The 8,853-nt window shown below is 42.4% G+C and overlaps 1 long non-coding RNA gene across 1 annotated transcript; it reads left to right on the top strand.

The window, feature by feature from the left end:
* The first annotated feature begins 2,522 nt into the window (after positions 1 to 2,522).
* Positions 2,523 to 8,542, top strand: LOC138667226 (uncharacterized). The gene is made up of 2 exons (XR_011318659.1): positions 2,523 to 2,636; positions 8,269 to 8,542. It is a non-coding gene; the product is annotated as an uncharacterized lncRNA (long non-coding RNA).
* The last annotated feature ends 311 nt before the right edge of the window (positions 8,543 to 8,853 follow it).

Genomic DNA, 8,853 nt, shown 5'->3' with positions numbered 1-8,853 from the left:
CATTCTGGACTCTATTGTCACATATACCAACCAATATATAGACATTATAAAGGACAAGTACATCTGCAACAGAACCATCAAGCCCACAGATGAAATAGAACTGCGTGCTTTTTTTGGATTACTGTACCTTGCAGGAGCTTATAGGGCAAATAGACAAAGTTTGGAGGAACTTTGGGGTAAAGATGGGGATGGAGTTGAAAAATTTAGCCTTGTTATGTCCATAAACAGATTCAAGATTCTAATTCGTTGCCTTCGGTTTGACGACAGAACTACCCGAACCGAACGCAAAACACATGACCGACTTGCTCCAATTCGTGATATATTTCAAAGATTTGTTGTAAACTGTAAACAAAATTATTACCCTGGAGAGAATCTCACTATTGACAAAATGCTCCCTGGTTTTCGTGGTAGATGTGCCTTTCGTCAATATATTCCATCAAAGCCAAACAAATATGGAATAAAAATTTATGCCCTTGTTGATGCCAGTAAGACCTACACTTACAACCTGGAAGTTTATGCAGGAAAACAACCAGAAGGTCCTTACTGTGTGAGCAACAAACCCATTGATGTTGTAAAAAGACTGGCTGAACCCTTATTTGGATCGGGTCGCAATATTACAGCTGGCAATTGGTTTACAAGTTGTGATCTGATTGATTATCTGAAAATTCAGAAGCTGTCATATGTGGGAACTGTAAGAAAAAACAAAAGGGAATTGCCGCCACAGTTTGTAAGTGTGAAAGAGAGACAACAGTACAGCAGTATGTTTGCATTCCATAATGGAAAGGCTTTAGTTTCCTATGTACCACATGCCAAAAAAATCGTACTTCTTCTATCAACACTTCATGATGATGCTGCCATCGATCCTGGGACTGGGGCAGAAAAAAACCCGGAGATAATTACATTTTACAATGCCACCAAAGGGGGTGTGGATACAGCAGATCAGATGTGCTCCACTTTCAACGTCAGCAGAAACATCAAACGCTGGCCAATGGTCATATTTTTTGCTATGTTGAATTTGGGTGGTATAAATTCACAAGTAATTTATCTTGAAAACAAGCTTGAACCACTCCGTAGACGATTGTATCTGAAAAAATTGGCCCATGAACTAGTACTTGGAGAGCTACGCAGGAGAAGCGTGAAAACAATCGGTATCCCCTCTCGCCTTCAAGTTCAGCTCAAAAGGTTCCGCCCAGAAGATGATGGTGAAAAGTCACCATCTGCACCACCTCACAAAAGAAGGCGATGCACCACCTGCCAAACGGAAAGCGGAACCAGAAGGCTTTCAAATTATGAATGTCTCAAATGTCATAAAGCAATTTGCCTGACACATGCAAAAATGGTGTGTAATTCTTGCTATTTGCTCTGCAAGTGTGACTTTTCTGGGGAAACCTCAGCATCTACTTCTGATTGAATATGTTTTTAATAGTACTTAAGGTACCTTAAAATTAAGTTTGTGTTAAAAAATTTTCTTTGTACATTTTTTTGAGAGAGTCGAACTGGGGACTATTTGGCGGGAGTTTTGAAAAGTTTGCATTTCATAGTTATTAGTTTTATGTTAAGTAAATGTTTTTTTTTGCAACTGATTATGTGTAGTCTCTTTTATTACATCCCTATGAAGGTCACTGATTACTTTTAGAGCACTGAAATTGCAAACATTAGATATTATAGGTATTTTTCCAGCTGGCGCCTGACAGGCACATTGTATGTGAACTCGTTAGTCCGAATATTGTATGTGACGAAGGGTTAAACAATACAAGTCATAACTGGTACAGGAGGAGTGAGGACACTGCCCGCGAAGGCTCACAATCTACAAGGGATGGGTGAGGATACAGTAGGCGAGGATAGAGCTGGTCATGCAGCGGTTTGGTCGATCGGTGGTTACTGCAGGTTGTAGGCTTGTCGGAAGAGGTGGGTCTTCAGGTTCTTTTTGAAGGTTTCGATGGTAGGCGAGAGACTGATGTGTTGTGGTAGAGGGTTCCAGAGTAGGGGTGATACGCGAGAGAAATCTTGTATACGATTGTGGGAAGAGGAGATAAGAGGGGAGTAGAGTAGGAGATCTTGTGAGGATGGGAGGTTGCGTGTAGGTAAGTACCATAAACCTTTTTCATTTCATCGTACGTCTCCTTTGGTGTGTGGCCTTTCAAGTAAAGGAACTTGATGACTGCTCTGTATTACACTTGGTCCATTATCAAACCTTACACCACTTCCACACCTGTAAAATCAAGACCGTTAACAGTTGAGTTGCAAATTGACACGTAACCTATAGACATATCATTACACATGTGCAGTTTCAACATCCTGTGATAAATAGAAGTGTGTCAGTGGAAATCTTTAATGAACGCCACTCGTAATAGGTTTGTGGCAGAAATTTGTGAATGTGCTTGTTAACAAAACAATCCCTTCGATTCTAAAGAACTATGTTAAAGCCTCTGAAATTTCTTCCAGAAATATGGCACATGTGAACATATTCGTATTGCTGTTGTGTTTCATATCCACTCCTCCCTTTTGTAGATGAGAAAAATCTCTTAATACTCAGATTACTAGATCTACCGTAAACCAAAAAGAGGGCATACAATAAACAAGCTCTATCATACGAGGTTAAGAGAAAACCGAAGGAAAATGGACAACTGAGCTGGGTAAAAATATTCAAAATTTTATTACAAAATCATAAGTAATAAATATATGCAATAAAGACAATAATAATAATAATAATAATCTATATTTATATAGCGCCAACATATTCCGCAGCGCTTTACAGTTTAACAGTTTCAAACACAACAGTCATAGGTAACAATGTTAACAATACAGTAATAAAGCAAAATAAGACAAAATAAGACAACCCTGCTCGTGAGAGCTTACAATCTACAATGAGGTGGGGGAGATACAAAGTACAGGTGTGTATTTACAATTATGTATTTAAAATGATGGTCCAGCCATCTTCATGGAGTGGGGGGTAGATGGAGATACACACACACAAACATAAAATGACTGATTAGGGAACGCGATAGGCCGCTCTGAACAAATGTGTTTTGAGCGAGCGCCTAAAACTATGCAAGTTGTGGATGGTCCTAATATCTTGGGGTAGAGCATTCCAGAGGATTGGCGCAGCACGGGAGAAGTCTTGGAGTCGGGAGTGGGAGGTACGGATTAGTGCAGAGGTTAGTCGAAAGTCGTTTGCAGAGCGCAGTGGTCGGCTAGGCCGATAGACAGAAATGAGGGAGGAGATGTAAGGGGGTGCCGCACTGTGGAGAGCTTTGTGGGTGAGAACAAGTACTTAGAATTGTATCCTGTAATGAATGGACAGCCAGTGTAACGACTGGCAAAGAGCGGACACGTCCGAGTAACGATTAGCCAGATGGACGACCCTGGCTGCTGCATTAAGGATAGACTGGAGAGGGGAAAGTCGAGTGAGGGGGAGGCCAATTAATAGAGCGTTACAGTAGTCCAGGCGGGAGTGGATTAGGGCTACAGTGAGAGTTTTTGTTGTCTCCATGGTGAGAAAAGGGCGGATTCTAGAGATGTTCTTTAGGTGTAAGCGGCACGAGCAGGCAAGAGATTGTATGTGGGAGGTGAAGGAGAGATCAGAGTCAAACATAACACCCAGACAGCGTGCCTGCTGCCGGGGTGTTATTATGGTGCCACCCACGGAGAGGGAAATGTCAGATTTAGGGAGGTTAGTAGAAGGCGGGAGCAGAAGAAGTTCAGTTTTGGAGAGGTTGAGTTTCAGATAGAGAGCGGACATGATGTCAGAGACTGCGGACAGACAGTCAGTAGTGTTCTGTAGTACAGCAGGAGTAAGGTCAGGGGATGACGTGTATAGTTGTGTGTCATCAGCGTAAAGATGGTACTGAAAGCCAAATCTGCTGATGGTCTGTCCAATTGGGGCTGTGTAGAGGGAGAAGAGAAGGGGGCCAAGGACTGAGCCCTGAGGTACCCCAACAGCGAGAGGAAGAGGAGATGAAGTGGAGCCAGAGAACAGAACACTGAAGGAGTGGTCAGAAAGATAGGAGGAGAACCAGGAGAGAGCAGTGTCCTTAATGCCTAGTGACTGGAGCCTAGAGAGAAGGAGAGGGTGGTCAACAGTGTCGAAAGCTGCAGAAAGATCGAGAAGAATGAGCAGAGAGTGGTCACCATTATGTTTTGCTGTCAGAAGGTCATTGGTCACCTTGATGAGTGCAGTTTCTGTCGAATGTAGGGGGCGGAAACCGGACTGTGAAGGGTCTAGGAGGGAATGAGTGGAGAGGTAACGGGTAAGGCGGGAGTAGACTAGGCGCTCCAGGAGTTTTGAGATGAAGGGGAGATTGGAGACCGGTCTGTAGTTGTTTGTGCAGGATGGGTCAAGGGTGGGTTTTTTTAGTAATGGAGTAATGATAGAGTGTTTGAAGGAGGAGGGAAAAATACCAGAGGAAAGGGAGAGATTAAAAATTGTAGTTAGGTGAGTTGTGACGGCTGGAGAGAGAGCCTGGAGGAGGTGTGAGGGAATGGGGTCGGTGGTGCATATAGTCAGGCGAGAAGAGGAGAGGAGCCTGGAGACTTCTTCTTCTGTGATGGGATCGAATGTGGAGAGTGAGCCAGGGGAGATGCAGGGAGGACTGGGAGTCATTGCACTTGGTGTCTGGGAGCGGATTTCCTGACAAATATTGTCTATTTTCTCTATAAAGACAAAAACAGGAGACGACACCATAGTGCCACGTCCATACAGGTAATGAACAATAAATAAATAGGTCTATCTGGGAAGCTCAGCCATTCAGAATTGATATATATATATATAATAATTTACAATGGTACAGCGAACGATTCAATCACACAAATTATATATCTACTAGGCACATCCTCTGCTTCTCCCTTCACCCTGTCTCCTAAGAAGTGTTTTTATGTTATAGTCACGACACATTTTTCCTTCAGATAGCAATATCTATCTATGACATTATCTACATAACCATATACGCCCTTTGCCTAACTGCAGTGTATCAAATACTATATTGGAGACATGTCACTTTTCCCGCACATTGACAGATAATGGGTGTGTGTGTAATGTTGGAGTTTCCACCCAAATCTCCCCAAAAATGTAATTCAGACGAAACCCTGAAGGATCTATTCACTATAAGGACACAGATGGAGTCACTCTGGCCTCTGTTGCTCAGGCGTCCTCTCTCTTTAGGCATACACACAACTGTGGTTGACCACACTTTTGTACACTATAAAAACCACTTAAAATGAACATTGCTGGAACAGAGGCCAGATGCTACCCTAAGTGACTCCATCTGCCTCATTACAGTGATGGTTATATCAAGGGTTTCAACTGTATTAGATTTTTTGCGGGGAATTTACATGGAAATCCATGACGTAAGAGCTAAGCATAGAGCACAGGATAAATAAATAACCGAGAATTGTTTCAATTTTTGGGAGGCAGAATGAGCAAATAAGCAGTTTCTAGTGGCAAAACAGCTTTCCATTTTTTTTTTCTTTTTTACATTTTATACACTTTTTTTTTATTTCTTTTTAGACTTTTTACTCATTCCCACAGTGAAACAAAGATTTTTCAGTTTGAATTTTGGTCGCATGAGTCCTATCAGTCTTTCACTGCCATGGTCTGTTAAATCCTGCTCATTACAAGACCTCAGGTTACAGTAGCAAATATTGTCACCCACGATAGATACCACATCCACGATTGTCAGAAGCATCTAAGGGGTAATCGGTCCAATCAGTTCCAGAGAGGTGCAGAGTGTCGGTCGACAACTCCGTTGGGTGGCGCTGTACACCTATTCCTCAGCACTGTGAAAAAGTAGCACTGAGGAATAAAGATGCTTAATGACCACTGTGAAAAAGGTTTATTGGCTTCATCAAGAGGTAAATTTTTTACTTCCAAGGTATAAAACAATGCATACGGTCAAAGCTCTGTCTTGTAATAGTGATGAGCGAATAGCATAGTTGCTCGGGTGATCTCCGAGTATTTGTTAGTGCTCGGAGATTTAGTTTTCCTCACCTCAGCTGCATGATTTACGGCTACTAGACAGGCTGAACACGTGAGGAATGCCTGTTTGTTAGGGAATTCCCACATGTATTCAGGCTGTCCAGCAGCCGTAAATTATGCAGCTGAAAAGACAAAAACTAAGTCTCCGAGCACTAACAAATACTCAGAGATCACCCGAGCAACAATGCTATTCGCTCATCACTAGTAATAAACGAAATGGCAGTGTATGCCCATGTCCTTGATAAATTTTTATTATTCCTAATAAATGGCTACAAGCAGAGATCTTGAAATTGTGAAGAATTGATACAGAACGTAAATTGTAAAATAGCTTAACTTATACAATAAATACCATATCTGCTGACAGTGATACACACCTTATCACACCAGAACCATAGGCAGCATGAAGCAGACCTTGGCTAGTTATTCAAGCAGCATTTATGTTTCCCTTGAACACCTCAGAGTAAAACATACCTGGCTGAAATGATAGAGCCAGTGTGATACATTCTCTCCATGGTTAATCCATAGGCATTAACATGTAGTTGGTCTACCCGTTCCACATCAGAGGTATGGTATTTAGCCACAATTCTTCAATGGACATCTGGCCAAACAGGAAACGGGTGAAGTTGAGACCCACTGGTTGCTGCCAATTCTGCACTATTGTACTTCCTCCAATTTTGAAGGGAAGCATGGCATGTTGTTTATCTGCTACACTACTTCCATGGCTGACCACTTTGTCTATGGTTCTCAACGTTACCCATTTCTTAGTATTCTCAGTTCTGGGAAATACAAACAGATGCTCATGAAATACCATTAGGGAGGGGTTTGACTGGCTCCAAATTTATTCTGCAGCAGGACAAGGACCCCAAACATAAAATCAATGTCATTAAACTCTCTTTAGCATAAGGAAGAACAAGGAGTCCTGGAAGTGATATGTGATTATACCTCATTAAAGGTACCGTTACACTAAACGATTTACCAACGATCACGACCAGCGATACGACCTGGCCGTGATCGTTGGTAAGTCGTTGTGTGGTCGCTGGGGAGCTGTCACACAGACAGCTCTCCAGCGACCAACGATGCCGAAGTCCCCGGGTAACTAGGGTAAACATCGGTTTACTAAGCGCAGGGCCACGCTTAGTAACCCGATGTTTACCCTGGTTACCATTGTAAATGTAAAAAAAAAAAAAAACACTACATACTTACATTCCGGTGTCTGTCGCGTCCCCCGGCATCAGCTTCCCTGCACTGTGTAAGCGCCGGCCGTAAAGCAGAGCGGTGACGTCACCGCTGTGCTCTGCTTGCCGGCCGGCGCTGACACAGTGCAGGGAAGCTGACGCCGGGGGACGCGACAGACACCGGAATGTAAGTATGTAGTTTTTTTTGTTTTTTTTTTACATTAACCATGGTAACCAGGGTAAACATCGGGTTACTAAGCGCGGCCCTGCACTTAGTAACCCGATATTTACCCTGGTTACCAGTGAACACATCGCTGGATCGGCATCACACACGCCGATCTAGCGATGACAGCGGGTGATCAGCGATCAAATAAAGGTCCTGATCATTCGCAGTGACCAACGATCACCCAGCAGGGGCCTGATCGTTGGTCGCTGTCACGCATAACGATTTCGTTAACGATATCGTTGCTACATCACAAAAAGCAACGATATCGTTAACGAAATCGTTATGTGGGACGGTACCTTGAGGCTACGTTCACATTAGCGTTTTGCAGGGCTGCGTCGGGCGGAGCCACGGCGACGCATGCGCCCCTATATTTAACATGGGGGGCGCATGGACATGCGTTGTCTCGCGTTTTGTGACGGATGCATTTTTTGGCGCAACAGAAAACGCTGCATGATGCAGTTTTTTCTGCGCCAAAAATCATGAAAAAATGAACGCATGCGTCACAAAAAGCTGCGTTTTGCATGCATTGTGGGTTCCGTCGCCGACGCAGCACCGCAAAACGCTAATGTGAACGTAGCCTAATCTAACTATTCCCTACTCTCCCTTCCTTGCACTCGTACATGTACAGATGCAGGCAGGTCTATGCAGGGTTATTTGAATGTTCCTGTTAATGATAGAGATGACTAACAAGCATTTTCTGCTTACCATTTGAGTCCTTATTTCCTCATAGGAGAACACTTGTGAGCACCACACTCACTCATTTAGGTATGTATTGAACTATGCATTATTTTGTAATGTCTTATGTTGTTTGTACATGTATCCTTTGAATTGTAAAGTGCTGTGGAATATGTTGGTGTTATAGAAATAAAATTATTATTATGTTGCCCCCACAGAGCCCAGATCGCAATATCAATGAGTCTGTCTGTGCTTACTTGAAGAGACAGAAGCATTTGTACAAGTGACATCCACAGATCTGGGGTTAGTGCTCCAAGATGTCTGGAACAACCTCCCTGCAGACTTCTTTCAAAAACTATGTACAAGTGTTTCTAGAAGAAGTGATGCTGCTTTGAAGGAAAAAAAATAGGTCACACCAAATATTGATTTAAATTTCTCTCTTGTTCATTTTGCATTTTGAAAATTGATTAAAAAAATAAACCATTAACACTTCTATTTTTCAAAGCATTCGTTAGCTTTTATTATTTTTTTTTATTTTTTACATACATGCCTAAAACCTTTATACCACCATACTGACAGATAACCAAAAATACTGTACTACGACTGATACTACCACCATACAGTGAGGCTATGTGCACACGTTCAGTTTTTTTTGCGCTAAAAATGCTATAAAAACTCATTAAAAACGCATACATTATGCATTCTATGATTTAGAATGCATTCTGCATGTTTTGTGCACATGGATGCGTTTTTATCAACAACAAAAAACGCATCGCGGTAAAAAAATGAGCATGTTCATTATT

The sequence above is a fragment of the Ranitomeya imitator genome, chromosome 2 (assembly GCF_032444005.1).
Source record: "Ranitomeya imitator isolate aRanImi1 chromosome 2, aRanImi1.pri, whole genome shotgun sequence".
Classification (NCBI taxonomy): Eukaryota; Metazoa; Chordata; class Amphibia; order Anura; family Dendrobatidae; genus Ranitomeya; species Ranitomeya imitator.
The sequence above is the reverse complement of the archived record's forward strand: the minus strand, read 5'-3'. Positions and strand labels throughout refer to the sequence as shown.